General features: G+C 42.4%; 1 protein-coding gene across 2 annotated transcripts in view; it reads right to left on the bottom strand.

Annotated features, from left to right (window-relative positions):
* The window catches only part of ADPRM (ADP-ribose/CDP-alcohol diphosphatase, manganese dependent), a 390,622-nt gene that overhangs the window by 157,742 nt on the left and 207,270 nt on the right, over positions 1–25,610 (bottom strand). For both annotated transcript variants that reach the window (XM_059997159.1, XM_059997160.1), the window contains exon 7: positions 10,942–11,128. The gene's annotated coding sequence lies outside the window, so the exon portion shown is untranslated. The remainder of the gene's footprint in view (positions 1–10,941; positions 11,129–25,610) is intronic.

Raw genomic sequence — 25,610 nt, 5'->3', positions numbered from 1 at the left:
CACACAGCTGCATCAAATTCCGCAGAGAAGATGCAGAAGATGGGTGTCGCCCCTTTGTCTTCTGCTGAACTGCAAGCTCACTGAGGGCCAAGCTTTGGCTGTTGCCTTGTTCTCTGCCCCAAACAGTGCCATCCCTGCCCCTGCTGTGATAAGGAGCGCCAGTGAGGCAGATGTACAGAGGCCCTACCAGAGAAACACGAGAGAGAGATGGGTCCCAGTCCCTGCTGACGACACTGGGTACCTCTGATGGAGAAGCCACTCCATGCTTGGCACTGTGCTAGGAACATGACGAATTATATCCCGTGTAGCACTCACACCAATTCTATATGGTACTTTACAATGTCCGTTTTAGAGATTTCCTAGAGTCAGGGTGCTTGGTCCATGCCAGAGACTGGGATGACCAGTATGCCTTATGGCGTGGTGGTTAAGAAGGTAGACTTTGGATTCAGACAGACCTGCATTTGGCTCCTGGTGCTGCCTCTGTTGGGTAACATAGTCTCATCTTTCTGGGTCTCAGTTTCCTTACCTACAAAATGATCCAATGGGATGAGAAAAATCACCCTCATCCTTTGATTGTAGGTTTGTTCTTTGAGGGCACAGTGCAGAAGGAGAGGTGAGTTTCTGGGGAATTCAACCCGTGCCTGACAATTAGTCAATACCCAAAGGTGCATCCTGTCTGTCACTAAACTGTCACCAAATTGTCTTCCCAAAGTCTGCTTGAAGTCAGATGACCTGTTGTGACGGACACCACTCTTGGGACCAAGGGACTGAGTGCAGCCTCCTAGGTTGTTCCTCCCTCAGTGGCTGCCAGACAGTGTGTAAGCTGATGGTGTGGTGAGGGGCAGATGTCATCCCTGCTGGCCTGATGCTGGGTAGTGGAGGGGGTGGCTGGAGGCGCAGCGATCAAGGGTTGTCTGCCTTTTTCTGGAAAGACTGAGATCAATGCGTTTGTTGGGAATAATGAGCAGGAACGCTTATTATACATTTTAAGGATAAACAGCGATGTTTATCGTGGAGAAGAAGGGAACGAGGAGAGGCAAAACGCTGCCTTCTGAGCATAACCATTTCTCACAATTGCCCACAGAGCTTTCAGTTCACTGAAGGCTATCATGAACGTTTTCTCCAAGGGACAAGGCTGTGAAACAGAAGGAAATTCATCCTCTATTGCTCCAGAATGAATAAGGACCAATGAGGAGAAGTCACAGGGGAGGTTAGTTTCAGCCAAGCATCAGAGACAGAACAGCAGAGTAGTTACTGCATGAACTTTGGAGTCAACCGGCTGTATGACCTTAGGCGTGTCACTGGACATTCTGTATCCCAATTTTCTCATCTATAAAATGGAGGTAAAGTATTTAAAGTGTTTAGCATTGTGTTAGAACATATTATCTTTGTTTTCGTTAGAATTAGGAAGAGCATTTTAATGGCGTGCTCTGACAGCTGGCAAGACAGCCAGGTCAGGGGTCCACTTCTGAGTCTGGGAAGGTTTGGATAAATGATCATCTGACAAGGAAGAAAGATCTCAGAATAGAGATGGGCCCTGTCTAACCCCAGTCCGGGCAATGCTTCTCTGTGCAGCTCACCAACTGCAGGTCCCCTCTGAGTTTTTTTTTTTTTTCTAAAACAGAGCTCTTGTTTTGTTTTGCTTTGCTTGTTTCCCAGAAAAAGGGCAAAAGAGCAGGAAAATGTACCAGAAGTATAGAAGTTCTTTCACATGGATCCTCAGGGCAGCAGTTTCTGAGGTCTCTAAATGGGAAAAGGAAAGACCAGGGCGGCCATCTCCAGCATCATGCCTGCTATAGGCTGAGCAAGGAGAGGCTGCCTGGTACGGTTGCCTATAGTACTGAGTATCACAGGACTGTCTCTATGGCAACCCATGGCTAAGAGGCCCTGGCTGCCACATCACGGTTAACCTCTCCCTCACCAATGCCAGAAGACCCAGCCACCCCAATGGATGTGAAACCTTGGTCTCCACTCTTTCTCAGCTAAAGTATCTGAGGAGATACTACAGGCTGTCAAAAAGTTATTTGAGGTAAAAATTGGTATATAACATTATATTAGTTTCAGGCGTACAACACAGTAATTTGATATTTATATATGCTACAAAGTGATCCCCACTGTAAGTCTAGTTACCATTCATTACCATAAATAGACCCCCTTCACCCATTTCTGCCCCCCCAACCCCCTTCTCCTCTGGTAACCAACAGTCTGTTCTCTACCCAATAATCTGTTCTCTGTATCTACGAATTTTGTTTTGTTTGGTTGGTTCAATTTTTTTAGATTCTACATACAAGTGAAATCATATGGTATCTGTTTCACTTAGCATAATACCCTCAAGGTCCATCCATGTTGTTGTAAATGGCAGGATTTCATACCACATCTTCTTTATCCATTCATCCACCAATGGATAATTAGGTTATTTCCATAACTTGCCTATTGTAAATAATGCTGCAGTGAACATAGGGGTGTGTTTATCTTTTTGAATTACTGTTCTTATATTTTTCAGGTAATACCCAGAAGTGGAAGAGCTGGATCACATGATAGTTCTATTCTTAATTTTTTGAGGAACTTCCATACTGTTTTCCATAGTGGCTGCACCAATTTACAGTCCCACCAACAGTGTAGGAGAGTTCTCTTTTCTTTATGTTCCATTTGCAGAAAATACCTTTTTCCATCCCTTTGCTTTCAGTCTGTGTGTGTTCTTACCTCTGAAGTTGGTCTCTTGTAGGCAACGTATAGATGAATCTTGTTTGTTTGTTTTAATCCATTCAACCACTCTATGTCTTTTGATTGGAGAATTTAGTCCATTTACATTTAAAGTAATTATTGATAGGTATATACTTATTGCTACTGTGTTGTTTTCTGGTTGTTTTTCTAGTTCTTCTCTGTTCTTTTCTTTTTCTCTTGCTTTCTCCCCTTGTGGTTTGATGACTTTCTTTAGTGTTATCTTTAGATTCCTTTTCATTATCTTTTTTTTGTATCTACTATAGGTTTTTACTTTGTGGTTACCATGAGGTTCACACATAACAGCCATACATATACCAGTCTATTTTAAGTTGATAACTTAAGTTTGAATACATCTTAAAAACTCTATATTTTTAGTCCCTCTTCCCATGCTTTACATTTTTGATGTCATATTTTACATCTTTTTATTTTGTGTATCCCTTATGTAATTACTGTAATTATAGATAATTTTACTTTCTCAGGTTGAAGCTCCAGGACAAGTAAATAGACCTTTTTCACAAGCAGACTGGAGTTGTGCTTCAGTCTGCTGTTTGAGCAGTGCCCAATGTGTGGCAGTCTGCCCAGAACTGTTTTTCCAATTGTTATAGCCCCAGGGGGCCCAGGAACGCAAGCCCCTCTGGCCGCCAGGGCCAGGTGATCAAGGGGCATCCCCTGTCTGGCCACTCACTGGTTTTAGCAAGGCTGTAGGAGACTGCTGGGGGTGGGGCATGCCTGTAACTGTAGAGGCAGGGAAATATTATTGGAGGTGGGGCACACCTGCTGTTTAACCATCTTAGACTGCCCTGCCCCCAAATCAAGAATTTTTGTTATAGCAGCAGAACCTGTTCTTTGTACGCTGAAGCACGTGAAATAGGATAAATTGTCTTAAATGCTCTGGTCAAGGACAGGATGAAGAGATTGCACATTCTCCCTCCTCTTAGATGGTTCACGAGGCATTTGTGGATTCAAATCAGAACATGGATGTTGAGTGCTGAAGAGTCGCTTTAAAAATCTGATTCCATGGATGTGTGATCAGTGGTTAAAAGTCACATTTGAAAGGAAGGTGCCCCACACTACCCTTTGCTATTATGATTGATCACAGTCCAAGCCATTAACCAAGCCATATTTATACATGAGTGGGGTCAACCGATTTGAAAAGAATAAGCAATAATCAATCAATCAATCTCTCCCCTCTCCCACCCGCCCCTCCCATGTGGCAGGATTGATGAGTGAACTGGGAGCCTGCCTGAGACTGACAAAGTCTCCTCCCTCCCACACACCTGAACACTCATCCTTGCCATGTTGAGAGTGCTAAGACCCAGGACTAGGGTGCTGGCTCTGGGAGGAGATGGAAGCCCAATCTGAGTTTCAAGTTTTATCATTCAATTCTGCTCTTTCAGAGAGCTCTGCATTGGGATGTTGGGTAAAAAGGGGTTCTTTGTTCCCCATAGAGCTTCCCCTTATATGTACCTCTTTAGGGGAAGAGGTGATGGATCAGAAGATGAGAATATGGGCAGTGCAGAGACTCTTGCCCTGAACAACATCAAAACCTACTCTTGACCTACTAATATGCTGTTCTGAGATGGGTGAAGGCATCACAGAGGAGGTGGCATTGGAGCTGAGCCTTGGAGGATGGGTAGAAATCTGACAGGCAGATGAAGGTATTTATTCCTCAGGCTCCCTGAGAGGCAGGGAGGGGAGTATGTGGGGCAAGGTTGCCCAGGAGCTTTCCTACAGCCACAAAGGCACACTCTGCTTCTTTGATGTTCTCACCATCTAATTTGAGTTGTCTAAGTGATGGATGGGCTGGGAGGGCTGTTTCTCAGCGGGTAAGGGATTCTGAGTCTGCTGGGTCAGCATGTTTTTGGCAGGCTGTCTGTCTTGATTTGTTGCTTTGAAGGACCATTGCTCAGAAAGCCTTTGTTATCAGCAGAGCCTGGGGCTGCTGGGTCATGTCTGTTTCTGTGCTCTAGCAGGCATGCCATGCCAGGCTCAAAGCTCTGTTATCTTTATTATTCAGCCTACAGTAACTCCACGTCTGGAGGAGGGATAGCTCCAGCTGATCCTTGGGCAACTCTGTCCATTCTATGTTTGGCAGGCTGGGGATTCTGAGATGGGGTGTGATCTTTGGGTTTACTGCTGGGGACTTGTTGAGTAGCTTGTGAACTCAGGTGGAGAATGAGACACTTGACAGAGATAACATAATAGCAAGTAGGATTGCCATGCATTGTATTACATCCATGCATTCAATCACTCATGCAGCAAACATTCACCAAACTCCTATTTTATTCCAGGTACTGGGCACAGATAAGACATGGTGCCTATTTTCCCCAGGAATAAACCAATAAGCATAGCATGTGAACATGCCATGTCAGAGGGAAGCTCAGGGGCCCTCTGGAGCATGGGGGAGGGTTTCTGTCTTAGCCTAAGATGGGGTGTGGTGTGATGAGGTCAAGGAAGACTCAACCTCTAAGCACCCAGCACACCAGATAGGACTGTCATAAGGACCCAATGACTATTTCAAGGATCCATAAGCGTTGTGTAGATGGTAAAGCAAAAGAGAAGAACAGATTTTATTGTTTTTATTGCTATCTCTGGCTACACAGCACAACGGAATTCTTCAAACAACTGTGGTGCCTAAAGATCTGATTCAGATTGCCTGTGCCTCTAGACTCCAATATCCAGCATTTTCCCACCTCATTTCACCTTCTCAAATGCTTTCCTCCCAACCCTCTTCTTTACCAATCCCCAAACCACATATTCCTCAATAGTACGTTTCATCTAGCTTCATATGGAAAACTTTTCTGAGCACACGCATTGCAATGTCTCCCTCCCGCCTCCCTCACTAGATTCCAAGTGACCCTACCTGCCAACGGTGCTACTAGGAAGGACGGCGGGCTGTGAGGGAGGACTTGCTCGCATTCCTTCTGGCCTCAAGCCCCAGCAGTTCAGATGCCTGCTACAACCAGCATGGCTTTCCAACGTTCTTAATGTTGTCCTCCATTTGTTTCATGAATGGAAGTCTTATCTTTCCCACTCTATTATAATCTACTCAAGGCCAGGGCCAATGCCTTTGGACGCTTTTCTGTGCTCTGCATGAGCTGGCATTGTGAGAAGCACTCAGTGTTTGTCATCTCTTTATCAGGACGCTGATAAAAATGAGGCTGGTACATAACACATAATGTTGTAGGTCAATCACACTTCAAAAACAAACTCATAGGGCTTCCCTGGTGGCGCAGTGGTTGAGAGTCCGCCTGCCGATGCAGGGGACACGGGTTCGTGCCCCGGTCCGGGAGGATCCTGCATGCCGCGGAGCGGCTGGGCCCGTGAGCCATGGCCGCTGAGCCTGCGCGTCCTGTGCTCCACAGCAGGAGAGGCCACAACAGTGAGAGGCCCGAATACCGCATTAAAAAAACAAACAAACAAACAAAACAAACTCATAGAAAAAGAGATCAGATTTGTGGTTATCAGAGGAGGGGGGTTGAGAGGAGGGGGAATTGGATGAAGGCAGTCAAAAGGAACAAACGTCCACTTATAAGGTAAATAAGTACTAGGTATATAATGTACGATGTACTATAACACTGCTGTAGGTTATATATGAAAGTTGTTAAGAGAGTAAAGCCTAAGAGTTTCAGCACAAGAAAAAATTTTTAATTCTAATTTTTTCTGTGTCTTTAATTTTGTATCTATGTGATGATGGATGTTCACTAAACTTATAATCACCGCATGATGTATGTAGATCAAAGCATTATGCCACATACCTCAAACTTGTACAATGCTGTACGTCAACTATATCTCAGTAAAACTGGAAGAAAAAAAATGAGGCTGTTAATTCCATCTTTGTGACTTCATTTGCAATTAAATGGATGGGATGCCTTGGTTATGGCTTGATTAATAAATTCAATAAACTTGAATTAAGGATCTATGATGAGTCAGACTCTGAGCTAAGCACTGGCTCCGCAGAGATGAATGGCAGGCCTCTGCTCTCAAGAAGTTCATAGTCTAGTTAGAAATGAACATGCGCAAACAGGTATTTATAATACCGAGGGTAATTGCTAGAGAATAGGTTTGTTTAAAGGACTGTGAAAACCCAAAGGAGGGAGCAAGAAACTATGTTTGCTGACATGATGGATTATCTTGGTTTTGAAGGATGCAAACAAAATTTCCAAAGAGGCAGGGGGAAGCATTCCAGGCAGAATAATAGGGGGTGCAAAGACAAAGAAGCATGATGAGGCAGGAAGCTCATCTGAACAATCTGAAGACTGCAGTGTGTCTAGGACATGGGCCATATTATGGGGAATGGTGTCAGATTGTGAAAGCCCTTCTATACCAGCTCAGGAATTTAGACTTTATGTGGTACTCACAGAGAGCCAAAGGCGATTTTCACACATGGGAGTGCCATGATCCTATTTGCCTAGGTGCTTTGTGACCACCTAGAGGGGTGGGATAGGGAGGGTGGGAGGGAGACGCAAGAGGAAGGAGATATGGGGATATATGTATACATAGAGCTGAGATACTTTGTTATAAAGCAGAAACTAACACACCATTGTAAAGCAGTTATATTCCAATAACGATGTTAAAAATAAACAAATAAATAAAAAAGAAGATGTGGTACATATATACAATGGAATATTACTCAGCCATAAAAAGGAACGAAGTTGGGTCATTTGTTGAGATGTGGATGGATCTAGAGACTGTCATACAGAGTGAAGTAAGTCAGAAAGAGAAAAACAAATATCGTATATTAATGCATATATGTGGAACCTAGAAAAATGGTACAGGTGAACCGGTGTGCAGGGCAGAAATAGAGATACAGATGTAGAGAACAAACGTATGGATACCAAGGGGGGAAAGCGGCGGCGGGGCGGGTGGTGGTGGTGTGATGAATTGGGAGATTGGAATTGACATGTATACACTAATATGTGTAAAATAGATAACTAATAAGAACCTGCTGTATAAAAAACTAAAATAAAATTCAAAAATTGAAAATAAATAAATAAAAGCCTTTTCTGTTAAAAACTATATATACACATATATACAGACATATATATATACAGTAGCTAAACATGAATATCAATTAGATTAGTTACAGACACAAGGAGAAACAATTTAGAGTGTAAATGGCTAAGGACATCTTAGTGCCTTTTCTGTTAACGTGTAACTATAATGGATCATAGCATAGTTTGTCCTGGTCTTCTCCTTGTCACGTGTGGAATTAATGCATACCAAAACTTTCTTGTACCCAAACCTGAAGGTTTGTCCACAGCTGTCCAGTTGTGTCCGAAGTTTACCTCGGCAGCTTCCCTTCCACCCTGGGTATCCTTTCCCTAGCATTCCGGACAACGAGCCCTCCCCTCTGATTCTCCACTATTGCTGGAGATAAGATAGATGGTACGAAGCATGCCAAGGGACTTTCACAGGGTGGCGGCACCTCACTGGGTCAACAGAATCCAAATTTTGCCAATTCATTAATTTACCATGAGAAACACAACTGCCCGAGGGAACAGTCTCTTACGCCCTCCAGACCAGCTAGCACATTTACTGTTTTGACATTTCCACAGGAAGCCAAATTACAACTTGGAAGTTGCACGGTGAGCAAGGAATCCCAGTAAGGGAGGTAGATGCATGCGCAAATGCTGGATGCCGCTAGGTAGAGCTGTCCGATGTCTCCACATCCCTCAAAGGAACTTTCCCACCCAGACACCCAAGCAGCACCCGTCTCGCAGTGGCAATTTACCCAAGTTGTAGGCAAAGCTTTTAGGAAAAATATTATCTGAGATGCCTGTGTTGCTGACTGTGGAATCTGAAAAGGAGTGGGCAATACCAAGCCTCAGAATTAAATCTGATCACTTTGGTCTATAGTTTCAACAGACATTGTTTCAACATTTAGTCAGCATGTGCCTGGCGTGTTCTAAGTGCCAGGCGCCATGCTAGAGTGATAAACAAGACAAGAACTCTGCCGTCAGGAGCCTCAGAATTCAGTAGGAAGCAGACATGTTGGCTGGCAGTTACGATGCAGGGTAGTGTTGGCTGTAACAAAGGCTTGTTCTAGATACAGTGGGAGCTCAGGACAAAGGGCCTAACCCTGCCTAAAGGTCAAGAAAACCTGCACAGAGGCCAAGGAGCTTTAAGCTGATCCCACTTCAGTATCTGATTTTTACAATGAAAGAAAATGCATTTTTATGATTATATATTACCAATAATACAATCATACAGAGAACTGCTGTTAGTCTTACGGTATGTTTCTGTTTAATTTTACACACTAAGATTTGTACATACAAATCTGGAATCGCACAGTGTCATGCTGCTGTCACTTAGCATGATGAACATGAGTTGTTCTCGTGCGATATAATAAAAATACATTTAAAAAAATTACTGTTTGGTATTCTACCATCTGGATATGTCATGACTTACTTAACCAAACCTTGTTGTTGAACATTTAGGTTATTTTCAATTATTCAATATTATAAATAAAACTGTAACTGAGAGGACCTTAGCGATTATGTAGTAAAATCCTCTCACTTGGCAAATGAGAGAACTGGATGCCAATGAATTTAAATGACGGGCCCCAAATCCTATAGCTAGCTAACTTACAAGTTGGGCTTGGACTCCTGATGAAACACATTTGGGGAAGGACGGAGGAAAGCGGGTTATCTGAGGGGTGATAAAAATGAGAGGCACTGGAAAAGCCCCACGGGCAGGCAGAACCGAGGACCCCAAAGTGGAGAGGAGTGGGGAGTGTCAGGGTTTTGATGGTGCCCGTGCTCTCGTGTGAAACACTGCCCACTCAGGGATGCTGACACCACCTCTCAGTGTGCAGCAGTGTGAGAGGGGCGGGCCTTCTCAAAACAACTTGACAGTGTGTATCAGGAACCTTGAGAAAACCCTTGAAGAGCACGGCCCAGGAAGTCCACTCTTGGCATGTTCAGGGGTAGTCACTGAAACATTGCTTATAACACACACAAAAAAGATAAACCAAATCAATAGGATAGATGGACAGAGCCTGAATACAGGCCCACAACAGACTGCGTCACGCCCACCCACACTGGGGAGCGCTGTCTGCTTTACTCAGTGCATTAGAAAAACGACCCAGTCCTCCTCCTGAGTTAGAAAAAACTCAGCCTTCCTCCTGTGTGTCTCCTCTACTCCTCACACAGGACACTCACAGCACTCTGGTCACCAGACACCAAACAATCCACAACCCCAGCAGGGTGTCCTACAATTGAACTCGATTCTGACACTACCTACCTGGAGACGGCGTCCGATCCCACATGTGAAGGGCTCTGTCCTACAAGACTGCTCCCCGCCCCAACTGACCACACATTAGATGCCAACCACAAGTCCAGTTTGTCACCTGGGCTTCTGACCAACTGGCTACAAACCGGGGGTTCCCACGACCCCCTCTTCAGATTCGATGAATTTACTAGAGCAGCTCACAGAACTCGGGGAAACACTTACTTACATTTTACTAGTTTAACAAAGGGCATCATAAGGGACACAGATGAACAACGAGATGAAGAGACACCTAGGGCGAGGTCCGGGAGGATCCCAGGCACAGGGCTCTGTCCCCGTAGGGCTGGGGTGCATCTCCCTCCTGGAGTGGATGTGTTTGCCAACCTGGAAGCTCCCAAACCCCCTACAAGTGGGATTTTTATGGAGGATCCCTCACACAGGCAAGATCAGTTATTAACTCTATTTCCAGCCCCTCTCCCCTCTCTAGAGGACAGGGCGCGGGCCCGGGGAGAGGACTGAAAATCCAAGCTTCTAACCACAGCTTGGACTTCCCGGTGACCAGGCCCCCATCCAGGAGTGCACCCAGCGTCACCTCAATAGAACAGAAGACGAGCTTAGTGCTCTGATGACTTAGAAATTTACAAGTTTTAGGAGCCCCTGTGTCAGAGACAAGATCAAAGACAAATATGGAATAATAGATGCTCCTAGTGTTCTTATCACTTAGCAACTTACACGGGTTTTAGGAGCTCTAAAGGGTTTAGGGCACAAAGACCAATACATATATATATATATATGTTCTATTATTTTCTATTCTCTCACACCGTCTACTGAGCCAAACGCTAATCTCTTCTGGAAACACCCTCACAGACGCACCCAGAAATAATGTTTAGCCCAATATCTGGGGACCTCGTGACCTAGTCAAGTTGACGCATAAAATTAACCATCACAACATTGCACGTCAGGGAAAGGTTAAGTAGATTATGGTACCTTCGCAAGAGGCTGTCGTGTTCTGTGGTGGCCTCTTGTTTCTTTCCGATGTTTGCTTTTTCTGGCTCGGCTGGGCCTCGCTGCACGTCTCGCCACCAGGCTGCAGCTTACCTCGTTCAGTTCAGTCTCTACCTTGGGTCTTCCAAACATGCACTGTGCTCTTTTCCCTCTGCTAGGGTAGTGGGATCTGAGGAGAAAAAATAGATAAACACATATTAAACGCACTATTTAGGTGGAAGGGCATTGCTCTTTAAGTAAAAAAATGTTAAGAGTAATAAAAACATTTCTACTCTTTGATCCAGGAATCCCACTTAATGTAAGTAAATGATTAAAAAACAAAACAAAACAGGAAGAGCTAAAACTAGCAATACTACCACACTGCAAAACTGATAGCAATTTAAAGTCCAACAGTATGTAATCAGTAATTTAAAACACTGAGTGCATATAAGATAGTACTGGGTAGCTTTAAAAAAAAATATGTGACAAGACTTAAGATGAAACTTGGGAACATTCTTATGTTATAATGTTAAGTAAAAAGGCTGGTTACAACTGTGTAAATATTCATTAGCACAGGGAAAAAAAAAGATAGAGAATAAAGACAAATTTTAGAAATTGTATGAGACCTGTGATATTTCACTTGATGTGTTTCCTTCAGTTCTGAAAACTTTCTCTAATGTGGTCACATGGGTTTTGCAATCAAAAGTAAAGAATGCTACCACCAGCAGCCATTATAACATGGTTATTTTTGTGTATCGAGACATTGAATGAAATTCACTTGAACATGGCCACCGCATGGCTGCCAGGCTTTTGATGGGAGGCCAAGGATCCCGGCGCCTGCGGCTGGCCTGTCTTCAGCCATAAGAGCATTTTCCCACCTGCACGCAGCTGGGGTGCGAGAGATGGAGCCCAGATGTGGGCTTGTGCCTGTGAGTCGGTTGTGTCAAAATACATTGTACTTCGCGCCTTTATGCTTCCTAGCACCCGACAGACACACAGTTCCTTCCTTGCAACTTGCTCAAAGTTTTTTGTTTTTGTTGTTTTCTAAATATGGATTTCATCCCCAAATTTGGAGTTTCTCATGTCCCACAGGACACCCGCTGGCTCTGCTCCGAGCGCGAATTGAAGGAAAAACATCATTCTTGTTTTCCATTCCTGAGTCTGCATCCCACGATGTAGATGAGCAAAGCATACAAGGACTAGACCCCATGATGGCCATGCAGTGAGTAGCAGCTCAGGTGATCCTCTGATAAGTGGCTCTGAGCACGGGGCAGACCGAAAGCTGGCGCTCTAAGCCCAGCTAAACCAGCTAAAGACCACGTGGCTCAGACCTGAGCACGTCAAGTGGAGGTGGAAAGGACTAGAAAAGTTCTCTAACCCTACCTCCTGCGCTTTGCACAAACCCTCCCATTCTCCCACCCCCATGAAGCTGTCAGCCAGCTTCGGCTTGACCACTGCAATGATAACAAAATTTTCAGAGAGCAGCAGATGTCAGAATCATCTTCCATACCTTGTGCTTTGTGCTGCCTCTCAGGGAGTGCCACTTCTAAGCCCCAAACACAGGGATGCCTACTAAGTGCCCAGCACTGTCGTAATCTTTCACATATGTTCGCTGATGTCATCCTTAGAATAGTTTTGTAAGTGGATGCTAATATTACCCCAATTGACAGATGAAGATACTGGAGTCCAGATAGTTTGAGTAACTGGTCCAAGGTCAAAGTCAACAGCTGGTAAGCAGTGATGCTGGGACTCCATCCCAGGCTACCTGACTCCAGAGGCCACGCTCTTAGCTCCGTTCTGCTGCCCACTGAGTTTACATCCACCTGTAAGACCCGCTTCTGCCTTTTGGAGTCAGACCATAAAAGGGGGCTTGACTCCCCCTCTACATGCTAAGTATTCAAATATCTGAGCATCGTCTTTCTACCATCTCTTCCATAGGCGCTCCCACTAAGCCCTCAGCACACCAAGCCCTACATCTGCTCAGTCCCACCACTTCACTGCTCAACTGAGCTTCACCAAGCAGAATCTCATTTGTTTTCCTATATAGGATTGTTTCACATGGGAGCCTCTCATGGCCAAGTCTCCCAAGGGTAATAAACCAGATGCATAATTCCCTGCCGCCTCTATCTCAAACCCTCCAGAGGGGATCGGAGGGTCTGGAATCATTCAGAAAGGGAGGGGAGAGCTGTTAGTGCATTAGGACAGAATTTCTCCATCTGATTTTCAAAGAAGACTGGCTTTTCATTTCCCCAGAGACTTAATATAACTACCAAGTGAGGAAGAAAAAAAAAGGGGAGTAATAATTTGTAAAGTTCCCAAGCAGGAAAGGAGCCACTGCTATCTCTGCTTTCCACATCACCACTGTAAATCCTGGCACCTGAAAAAAGTGGGAGTAGTGGTTGATCTGACTGTATATATTGCCAAATGCTGCTGATAAACTCTGACCTATTAGTGGGAGCCTCTCTACTAGAGCTAAGTTTATGGTATCCATGGAAAGAAACACGTGAAGGAAAACAAAAGCCGGCAACCAATCAGAACAGACACGTGGCCCATCAGAAAGGATGCTGGCCGATAGGATGCAGTGTTTCTACCGACTAAATGACAACCAGCATAGACCTTCTAATGAGTAAGTTTGGTCGACATTCAAGCCAATGATGTTTACTCAAATTTTTAAATTACCACAATTTTCCCCACACAGTTTAAAAAGAAAGTGTATTTTACATCAACAATGTTGTTTGTTTGCTCTCTCCTTTCTCCCTCCCTCCCTCCCCCCGTCTCACCTTACAGCATCCTCTCCCTTTCCCGTGTGTTCTGAAATTACATGATGGTAGATCTTTTATTTTTTCTTTTTTAAAGATCCATTGAGATAGATACTGAGCTTGCCTTTTCAATCTGGAAACGCATACACCTCAGAGGTGGAAAACTCTACTGAAATACTTCTTCCGAAAATTCCTCCATCCATTTTCTCTGTCCTCTGCTATTCTTAACCCTGCCAACCGATCCCCTATATTTCTTGTTTCTTTTATCTTTTTACTCTATTTGTGAGTGAGTCTCTCAACATCATCTTCCAAAATCTATGGTGAGTTTTTCATCTTCTATCATATTTTTAACTCCCCAAAACTTTTCTCACTTGACGTTCCTTTCTTTAAAAATAGCAACCTGTTTCTGTTTTACTGTACAATATTTTTCTTATGTGTCCATAGACATTAAAAAAAAAGGACTTTTAAGGTTCAGTTCTTCTGCCAAGGTTGTTTCTGCTTCCTCTGAGGGTCTTCTCTTCTGCTCTATCACGTCCCTCATGAAAGAGGTTTTTTTCTTCAGGTCTTGGCTGTCCTCAGTACTGAGGCACTACTAACCTAATAGGAATCTGTGTGCCTGAGTAGAGCTTTTGACTAAGGCAATCTGGTTAATGTTGTTTGGTTAAGAGATTCTCAACTATTGATTTCAGAATATCTTTCTTCTTGGTCAAGCCACGTTCCTAAGAAATGATTTTGCCATCTACTTCCTGAAAGTGGAGCCTGACCGGCAGCCTTCCACAAGCCAAGGGGAATGATCTGATCATTCAATATATATGTTTCTATTTTTTCCCCTATTTTCAGTAAGGTACCCTATCCACAGCTACTCTTAGACTCTCTGAGTCCAGAATCCCTCTGGTTCAACTCTCTAAGAAGGAAACCCCTAATGTTCTTCCAGAATGTTGGATGGTGTCACCTGGCAGCAGAGATTTGGGAGAGAGTCTTACCTAACTGCATCTTACACAGAACTTTAACCGTGTCTCCGATTTTCAGCTGTCACTGCATTCCCACTTTCGGATGTGTCTGACACCTCCGTTTCTGAGATTCTGGAGTTCTGCAAAGCTAACGGTCCTGGCCAATTTGCTATCGCCCATTTGCTCTCTGGCTTTCAAAATTCGTGCTACTGCTATTTTCTTTCCCAATCTCTTTGTTCTTTGGGTTCCATGCCTTTTTGACCCCTGTATTTTTACTTCTGAGGGGTTTCAGGAGGGAAATGTGATTTAAAAAATACATTCCACCTGATGTATTTAACAAGAAGTCACAAGCAACAAGCCTTTACCCCTTCCTTCATGCCAACAACTTACAGGAAGGAAACGGCAGTAGTGGTAGTGGTTGCCCCTAGGGAAGGGAGACTAGGGAGAGGAATGCAGACTCTTCTCTATACACCCTCTTGGACAGTTCAAATTTTTCACCACGTGCAAAAATTACCTTTGCAAAACTAATTAGCCAATATAACAAAAACAAAACAAAAAAGCTTCTGTGAACATCTTTCTCTCTGTGACTAGCACACGTTAGGAGAGTATCGTTGTCACGGCTCATGCCATCACACTGCTTGCTGCAAAGACATAACCCCAAATTGCATTATTTTATAATCTGCGTAATTTATACAATTTCCTTCAACCTTGAATCAAGGTTAGAGGGAATGTTATTGATCACCAAAGCCTGTCAGTGGCTAACATCCAAGCGTGGCAGACATCTGGGTTGACATCCAAGCGTGACCTCTCTTAGTTAAGGACAAGGATCTGACCTGGCTGCAGCCACTGACCCTACCTGACTCTGGCACACTCTGCAGTCTCCAGCAGGGCTCACAAAGTCATGATTAATTCAATAAAAATTATATCTTCCATAACATGAGTTTTCAGTAATCAATAGGAAAAGATGTTGAACATATCTCCCTCCTACATAACATGCATAGGCCAGGAATCTATTTATACTCAGCAGATCAGTGGTTTTGTGCAACTATAATGTGAATGTCACTTGGCTTACAAGCCAGAGAATAGTAGTGGTTCCACGTGTTATCCATTGAGAACCTACAACCACAGGAGTATCTTCTCCGGAAGGAATGCTGCCAGTAGTTTGTTCTGCTTTCTCTCTGGGAGCATAAGATTTGTCATTACTTTTGCATCTAGTTTTACAAGATTCTCAGCAATGGTGTGACTTGTACCTGTTTTTGCTATCAGAGATGCAGCCTTGAATGATGCCTCTGTAATGTTAGCCTTTTTTATTCCCCTTTAGAAATAAGCTCCACATACACCAGACTGGAATATATTCATTTGTGCTTGTTCTTTAAACATTCAATTAATTTAGTGAAAGGCCATAGGCTTAGTTTGCCAATGACACAAAAGCTTTGATGGCTTCATACCACCATTTGTGACAGACCTTAGATGGAGCACAGGAGATTGGAATCCACTGGAGTGCCAGTGCGACAAAATCCTACTTTCAGAGAGTCACCATCATACTTCTTGTTCACCTTCTCATTTTTCAGTGGCTTGTCCACAATTATTGAATTCATAGAGTCTTGGTTACTATTTACTTTTATGATATTATTTTGAGACCTGTAGTATTTCCATTATCCTTTTCATTACTATTTTTAATAACCTTTTCTAAGAATAGCTTTATATTTACAGAAAAGTTGTGAAGATTGTACAGGCAGTTCCCATATACTACATACCCAATTTCCCCTACTGCCAACATCTTTCGTTGCTATGGTACATTTGGCCCAACTAATGAACAAATGTTCATTCATAATTGTTAACTAAAGTGCATACTTTATTCAGATTTCCTTAGGTTTTGCCACATTACATTTCGTTGTCATGTCTCCTTAGGCTCCTCTTGTTGGTGTCAAGTTTCTCAGGCTTTGCTTGTCTTTTATGACCCTGACAATTTTAAAGAGTACCGGTCAGGTAATTTGTAAAATGTCCCTCAATTGGGGTTTGTCTGATGCGTTTCTCATAATTATACCAGGGTTATGGGTTTGGGGGAGGAAGTCCACAGAGGTAAAATGCTATTCTCATCACACCATATCCAGAATTCATGCTATTAACGTGACATCGCTTATCACTGTGGTTGTTAACCTTGATCATCTGGCTGAGGGAGTGTTTCCAGGCATTTCCACCGTAAAGTTACTCCTTTTCCTACTGTACTCTTTAGAAGGAAGTCGCAATGCACAGCCTGTACTTAAAATGTGGGAACTTATGTCCCATCTCCTTTTATGGAGACTATCCACGTAAGTTATTTGGAATTTCTTCTGCACAAGAGATTTTCTATTGTCTCCCATTTATCTATTTCTCCAATCATTTATTTATATCAGAACGGGCTCGTGGATGTTTACTTTATACTTTGAGTGATAATTCAATGTTCCTTTATTTATTTTTCACTCAAATTGTTCCAGCTTTGGCCACTGGGGGCCCTTTTGTTTGGCTCCTGTGCCTTTGACATACCCATTTCATTGGGGTTTCTCTGAGCAATTCCTCATTTTCCTTCACTGCAAGATGCTACAGGATCATCTTGTATATTTCTTGCAACAGCTAAGAAGCAGCCATTTCTTTAAGGAGGCTTTACTCCTTTTATTGGAGAATGGTGTTAGAAACCGAGATATGGGCACTGAGAGTGCGCAGTGTCACTGAAGTGTCATTGCTTCCGGGCCTTCGCACCTGACAGAGGGAGGAAAGATAAGTATGTACACTAAGCTATGTATATATGCATATGTATAACTATTTTGATATGTACCCGTCTGCAAATATATTAAGCTAAACATGGTGTCTCGAACTCTAACCCAATGCCACATGGATCATTCTGGCATGGTCGTCATGCTGGTCTGTAGTCTCCCATTCCAACAGTGGAAGCCCTGGCTCCCACCAGCCACCATCCATGTCTTTAATTGTTCAACTCCAGTATGCATGTGTAGTGGCTACAGAGTTGTTCATCTGTACCCTTGTGGGAAAACAAAAACGTTACCAGCTAGAATACAGTGTTTATATACCATTTCTTTGCCTTTAATCTTACAGATGCCACTAATCTCCAGTTACTTAAGTCAGCAGCTAGTCCCCTCACCCTACCTTCAAGCTCACTGATATGTTTATCTATTGTGTCAAGCCTACTGATGAACCCATCATCCCTGTTAGAGTGTTTTTTTTATTTCTAGCACTTTCCTTTGATTTTTCTTTCCCTTAAAGTTTCCAATTATAGTTGTTTCAAATTCCTTATCTGATAATTCATATCCGAGCCTGGTTTTCAGGATCACTTTGTCTATTCAGTCAGTGGTTATTTCCTTTGGCTTTTTTTGAAAGCCAGACATGTTGTATCAGGTAGATAGGTCTTTAGGTTTTGTTAAGCTGGCTAGGAGTGTCGGGCTGTGTTCAGCATTTGTTGTAGTTTCAGGTACCAGAGGCTTCAAATTCCTCTAGGGTTCTTGTTTTTTGTCTCCTCTCTTGGCTACGTACAGATGCTGCATCTTGCACCTGTTAACTCATGGTTATGATGCTGGAGCCCTACTAATGTGGCAGTAGGGTGTAGGGGAAAGGAGAAAGGCACTGTGTAATCTCCCAGTTAGATCTCAGCCTCTTAGTGGGGCTGCCCTGGGGCTGGGTCTTCACAAATATTTCTATTCCTCTTCCTATAGCAGGGCATCCCCCAGCCCCACTCCTCCCCTCCTGCCCAGTCACCTCGACTCCTTTCTTTAACCACAACATTCTGTTTCCTTAGAGCCCTATCCCGTCTTGGCTTTTCGCTTCCCTCAGGGGGCTGGAGTGGTGAGAAATTCTTTTCCCCCCAAATTTCAGAACTGTGTTCAGGCACAGTCCTTTTCCCTGGAGAGTGGGCCTCTGTGACTGAGAAGACCCTCAGCGGGTTTTACGGTAGCTTATCTTTCCCTCCTTCTGGGAGGGTCATGAGGGATCTTTGTTGGATCTTCACCATGAGAAATCTGGCAAGATTCCCAGGAAGACCCATTAAAGTGTAGGGGAGCCCTAGGATGGTGGCCCCCATGAATCTCTCACTCTCACAGCGAGTCCACACTCAACCTCCAACAATGTGTCAAATTGATCATTTAAATATTCCTGCCAGTCTACGGCTCGTAACTCCTGCTCCAAGGAAGCAGATCGCAGTTACTGTGTCTCCCAGGACATACCTGACTCACCAGGTTTCAGGGTGGCAGTTTGCCCTGAGATCTCCGCTCTCTGATGGATCCAGGGAAAGTCACTGATTTCTTCATTTGTCTTTTTCTTTTTTTAAGGATGACGGTGACAATTTCCAGACTCCTGACATATTAGAGCTAAAACTGGAAGTCTCTTTATACTATTTTTATACCTCAGTGAATCACTATATGAGTCACTAATCCACTTTTGTTTATGTGGGATAAACACAACACAACATGACCACAGAAGGTAAACGTAATGAACGTAAATACAGCTGTCCCTCAGGATCTGTAGGGGATTGGTTCCAGGACCCCCCAGGATACCAAAATCTGCAGATGTTCAAATTCCTTATATGAAATGGCATAGTATTTGATGTAACCTATGCCCCTCCTCCCATACACTTTAAATCATCTCTAGAGGCTTCTAATACTGCATACAATGTAAATGTTATCTAAATAGTTGCTTACATGCGGCAAATTCAAGTTTTGCTTTTTGGAACTTTCTGGAATTTTTTCCAAATATTTTCCATCCGTGGTTGGTTGGATCCGCAGGTGCAGAACCCACGAATACAGAAGGCCGACTGTAATCACAAATACCATGAAGCTACAGTGGTGAGATAACTTTACTCCGTGAATGGCATTTTAGCCAAGATGGACTGAGGCATACTCTCCTTGTGGTGCTCATACAGGCTTCAGGGTTTTCATGACTTATAAAGGAACAGAATTTCTAAGAAAAATCATAAGCCATACATTTCCTTTTTGTGAAATACATAGTTTTCACAAATAAAAAGAGGTTTTTTTCCCTCGTATTAATTTTACCACTGAAAGTGCCAAAACATCTGTGGACTGCATGATAAAAATCCTGGAAATTACGCTGAGAAAGTCCTCACTGGATAGTCTTTGCAGTTTTCCCCTGAAGTGTGTTATCTTGTAAGCAAAGACAGCATTAAGGGAGATAAAGTGATGGAGAGTCAGGTGTTCATATATATATTCATTCATTTACCATATTATTATTATTAAATAGAATATATTCCATATACCCCAAGGCACAGGGGCATTGCAGTTTATTGTAATTGTGACACTCTCTGTGGCTTACTGTAGAGGAAATTCATTTGTTCAAGGGTCAAATAAGCATTGCCTTTGCCTTCAAACAGGATCACTTCTCTTTCTGGTTAAGCATCAAAAAGCTATGATAATTGTCCTAATTATGGCAAACTAACTGATCATTATGGGCCCAGAAGCCACTCATCACCAGATCTTTCTTTACCACCATTTGTAGGAATCACGGGTCATTTGAAAAAATCAGCACATGGTCACCACCTTCATCTCCTACCTGATCAGAGGAAGAAGGGTTATTTCTTTCATTAAAACTGGCTTCAAGTGTTTTGTGAGTGCAGAAGAGAAATGGAGTCCGTGGTCACTGGTCAGCACTGTGTTGGCCAACCCCTGCTCAATAGGAGAAGGGTATTTTCAAAGCCACCCACTTTAGAAGGGTACTTTTATACACATTGATCTTGTTATAATATCAACTACTAAAAGTGGTCTCAGTGGACAGTTTGGTAATCTAATCATTGTCAAGTCAAAAAAGAAAGCTTGACATCCATTGCTTTCAAATAAAAATCATCACCTTTGGCAGATTTGCGTCCTCTTATTTGGATTATCTCCAACACTTTTATTCAAAATTCCAAGAGCGATTTACCCGTGTGTAATTTACAACTGATTTATCCCAGAGGCTTGCCATAAAGCTATGTTGCTAAATATTAGACTGCTTTGGAGGAAATATATATTAGTGGTGAAAAAAAAATCAGTTTTATAAAGACTTATTATAAAGCTATGATAATTAGGACAGATGGATATTTCCACAGGATACTTGAATAGAACAGTGGGACGAAACAGAAAGGTTAGAAGCAAATCTACATGTGTAAGGCAATTTTATATGTAATAATCACAGATTTGTGAATTAATGAGGGCTGATTATCAGTCAATAAATGGGGCTGGGTCTATTGATTTTTCATAGTTAAGAAATGAAATTGGAGCCCGACTCACATTCTTCACATAGATCAGCAGAAATCAGACGATGCCAAGTGTTGGTGAGGGTGTGAAACAATAAACAGGCCCTCTAAAACACTGCAGGTAGCTTGATTTTTTTAAATTTCTATAAAAAATATTTTTTTCCAAGTAAATTTGAAGATGTGCATGCACTATTATCAGAAATTCCACTCCCAACCATCTGTCCTAGAGTGACAGTTCGCAATCCTATCAGGTCAAATGTGTTCTTTTGATAATAAATAGTTTATAACACCCTCGTTACTATCCTTATGAAATTCATAAATAATACAACTTTCCTACACACATAATTTCAAGAAGTCAACATAAACCGGAGAATCAAGGCTCTGCTGTGAACCAAACTAAATTGTGGCACGATTTTGAGTAAGTGATGGAGAATAAGAAGGGAATTTTGCTTTCCCTTGGGGGTAGAAACATTTTCCTTTGAAGGGCATTAAATCTACGGAGAAGGAAAGGTAATTCTAGAACACTATCTGATTCTTCCATTCAAGATATTTACAAAGTCATTAAAAAAAATCAACATGAAGGAATTCCCTGGCGATCCAGCCGTTAGGACTCCGCGCTTTCAATGCCGAGTGCATGGGTTCAATCCCTGCTCGGGGAACTAAGATCCTGCAAGCCGCGCAGTGCGGCCAAAAATAAATAAATAAATAAAGGATAGATTTTAAAAATCAACATGATACCTAACTGTAATTTTAAAAGGAAACAGAGTATAATAAAATATCATTTCAATATTTAAGCACTTTATCTTTTTTTTAAGAAAGTGTAATTTTTTATTGTGGTAAAATATGTATAACATAAAACGTACCATTTTAACTATTTTCAGTGGCACTGAGTACATTCAGACTGTGGTGCAACCATCACCACTGTCCATCTCCAGAATGTTTTCATCTTCGCAGTCTGAAACTCCACACCCATTAAACAATAATCCTCCATTCCTCCCTCCCCCAGCCCCTGGCAACCACCATTCTACTTTCTTGTCTCTGTGAATTTGACTGGTGTAAGTACCGCATTTAAGTGGAACCAACAATATGTATTCAGTTGAGACTGGTTTATTTCATTTAGCATAATGTTTCAAGGTTCATCCATATTGTACATGTCAGAATTTCCTTCCTTTTTCAGTCTGAATACTCTTCCATTGTATATCCATTCATCTATTGATGGACACCCGAGTTGCTTTTCTTTTTTGGCCTTGTGAATAATTCTGTTGTGAACATGGGTGTAGAAATGTCTGTTTGAGTCCCTGCTTTCAATTCTTTTAGGTATGTACCCAGGAGTGGAATTGCTGGATTATTGGTAATTCTGTTCAATTTTTTTGAGGAACCAACATACCATTTTCTGCAGTAGATACATCGTTTTACATTCCCAACAGCAATGCACAAGAGTTCCAGTTTCTCCACATTCTCATCAACACTTATTTTCTGCTTTTTTGATAATAGCCATCCTAATGGGTATGATGTGATATCTCACTGTGGTTTTGACTTGCACTTCCCTAATGATTAACGATGTTGAGCATCTTTTCATGTGCTTATTAGTCTCTTCTTTGGAGAAATGTCTATGCAAATGTGCTTTGCCCATTTTTTTTGGCTCCGGATGCGCAGGCTCAGCGGCCATGGCTCACGGGCCCAGCTGCTCCAGGGCATGTGGGATCTTCCCGGACCGGGGCACGAACCCGCGTCCCCTGCATCGGCAGGCGGACTCTCAACCACTGCGTCACCAGGGAAGCCCCCCTTTGCCCATTTTTAATAGGGTTGTTTGGTTATTGCTGTTGTTGAGCTGTAGGAGTTCTTTATATACCTGTATATATATTCTTACAATTATGATTTGCAATATTTGATTGCAAATATTTTCCCCCTCTCCATGGGAAATACTCCAAACTAGCAGAACCATCACAAATACAGCAGTTACTAAGGCAGACTGACAACAGGCATGTTGAATGGGCAACTTAAGTGCTACCAGGGGAACTGCTGTTGGTGACATGATTTTCCAAAATGGTGAATACTTGGTAACATTCTGAACCAAACAAAGTGTTTAAAAAACAAAACAAAACAAAACTCCATAGCAGTTACATCCTTGGAAAACTCATTAAACTATGCAAAATACCTTGTGTTTCTATGTAAATTAGGGTTGTTTTCGAGACAATTATAAACTGATTTCTCACCTGAAGGTCAGGCAGGGCACAGCAAAGTCACATGAGATGTAAGAGTGACTCTTTGCCCCAGGCCATGCATGGGAATGATACCAGTTTCAAGAATAGTGGCTATCTTTGGAGGTGGGTATAGGCAACAGGAGAATGAGACCAGGGAAGAGTGTGCAGGGGTATAAACTTTATTCCTAATATTTTATGTCAAAAGCTGGGCAATAGTAACATGGGAGTTTAATATATAACTTACATCCTCCATGTCTAAAATGTTTTTAAACAAAAAACAAGAACAAAGATTCATGCAGTCTCTGCTTCCAGAGAGACCTGGTTTTGAATCCTGGCTCTGTTACTTACAAGCTGTGTAATCCTGAGTAAATCACTGAACTCCCCTAAATGTTAGTTTGCTTTTCTGTAATTGGGGATAAAAATAGAAGCTAGCACATAGGAATGCTATAGACTATTGAAATAACAGGATACATTTAAAGCTCTTAGCACACTGCCCTGTTCTAGAGTAAGTGCCAAAGAAGAATAACCTCTGTTTAAACATGCTTTAAACAGTCTCCTTGATTTTTAACAAACAATCTTATCCTACCTTCTGTCTGATCACTGTCCAAATGCACATACCAGCTCTTAATGGAAACACTGAATAAGATGTGCTCCAGTTACTAGTCAGATAACTCTCGTTGTCCAAATCCTATCAAAATCCTATTTACGAGAATAGATATTTATGGGGGAGTGCCTGAAGGACATGCTACTCATCTATTCTCTATAAATGATAAATTTTACCCTTGGATCAAATCACACCATCTGAGAGCTGTGTATCTGGATGGCATCATTCTGACTGTTGTCAAATTTACTTCACAGTATTGAACTTTGCTTGTTGTTCCGATATCAGCTTGCATTGAGGGATGCTGTAAGAAGCAACCCAGCAAACTTCGCTCTTCTATTTATTGCTGGGATGGAGTCCAGGATGTTATTCTCTGGATCAAAAAGTGTTTCCTTGGGCTTCCCTGGTGGTACAGTGGTTGAGAGTCCGCCTGCCGATGCAGGGGACACGGGTTCGTGCCCCGGTCCGGGAGGATCGCACATGCCGCGGAGCGGCTGGGCCCGTGAGCCATGGCTGCTGAGCCTGCGCGTCCAGAGCCTGTGCTCCGCAGCGGGAGAGGCCACAGCAGTGAGAGGCCCGCATACCGCAAAAAAAAAAAAAAAAAAAAAAAAAAAAAAGTGTTTTCTTTGTGAAAACCCAAGGGAGGAAATTCTTCTCAGGTCAGCAAGATGAAAACCTTTAAGAACTGGTTTGTCTTTATCTTGTGGACAATATGGATCTTTTAACTGAGTCTATTTCTTTATTTACTTGAGTCTCCAGAAAATGTACAGCCCAATCTGCGGCCCATCTCTGGTCTCTACAAAACCATTTGGCATACACTCCTGAGAGGTAGGTAAGTGTACCTCGGGACTGTCTTCTGACCCATATTACCTCTGTGTCCCAACATTTTCAATGATTTATTTCCCATGCATTTTGGGAAGCTGTCCTCTGTTTATGAAACAAGATAGGAAGAGAGAAAATGGAAAAATGGGGCGAGAATAAAGAGAAGTGGGGGTATAAATAAGTAATAAATCAAGTAGATAAGAGTATTGTGTTGTTTATTTTTTATATTTCCCAGAGCACCTTGCATTGAACTTTATGACTAGTATATGGTTAGTCAATGTTAGAGTTAAAAAAAGATAAAATCTCAGCTTCCACACCATTCTTTTTCCTGCTTGTGCATAGCTATACGTTGGGCTAGACGTAAGAAAGGTTTGATTAACCCCTGAGAAGCAAAAGAGAATACTTTGATAACTTCAGAGTGATGTCTGACATTTCCTGAAGGAATGTCCTAGCCACGCCCCAAAGCTCACTGCAATGCTATATAATTTATGAAACACCTCCAAATTGTAAATGAATTTCCCCCCTCCTCTGAACTCCTTCAGAACCGACTGTCTTTAAGCCCTCATATAACTTACCTTGAGATATAGATTTAAAAATACATAAATAATAGACAGAGGACAGGTAGATATTTGGAAAGGGAAAAGATCATGCTTATTGACACTTCTTTGTATTTCTAAGCATATTAACGATCATATATTTGTTGAATAAATACTTAAATAGGTAAATGAAAATCTATTTCATTGATAGATTTTTTTTTGGACAAACTTGCATTAAAACTCAGTTCACATGCAACAATATGAATGACTCAACAGGCGTTATGCTGAGTGAAAAAAAAGCCAGACTCGAAAGCCCACATACTTTTGATTCCATTTGTATAAGATTCTCGCAAAAGCAAAACTGTAAGGATTAGCAAAGAGATCGGTGGTTACCAAGAGCTAGGAGTGAGATGAAGAGTTGATTACAGAAGGGCGCAGGGGAGTTCGAGGCGTAATGAAACTCCTATGTATTGTGATGGTGTGGTAGGGGTTACACGACTGTATACGTTTGTCAGAACACTCAGGACTCTACCATCCTGAGGTGTGGATTTTACGGTGTGTAAATTAT

Source organism: Delphinus delphis, chromosome 19 (genome assembly GCF_949987515.2).
Source record: "Delphinus delphis chromosome 19, mDelDel1.2, whole genome shotgun sequence".
Classification (NCBI taxonomy): domain Eukaryota; kingdom Metazoa; phylum Chordata; class Mammalia; order Artiodactyla; family Delphinidae; genus Delphinus; species Delphinus delphis.
This window is presented reverse-complemented; position numbering and strand designations above follow the sequence as displayed.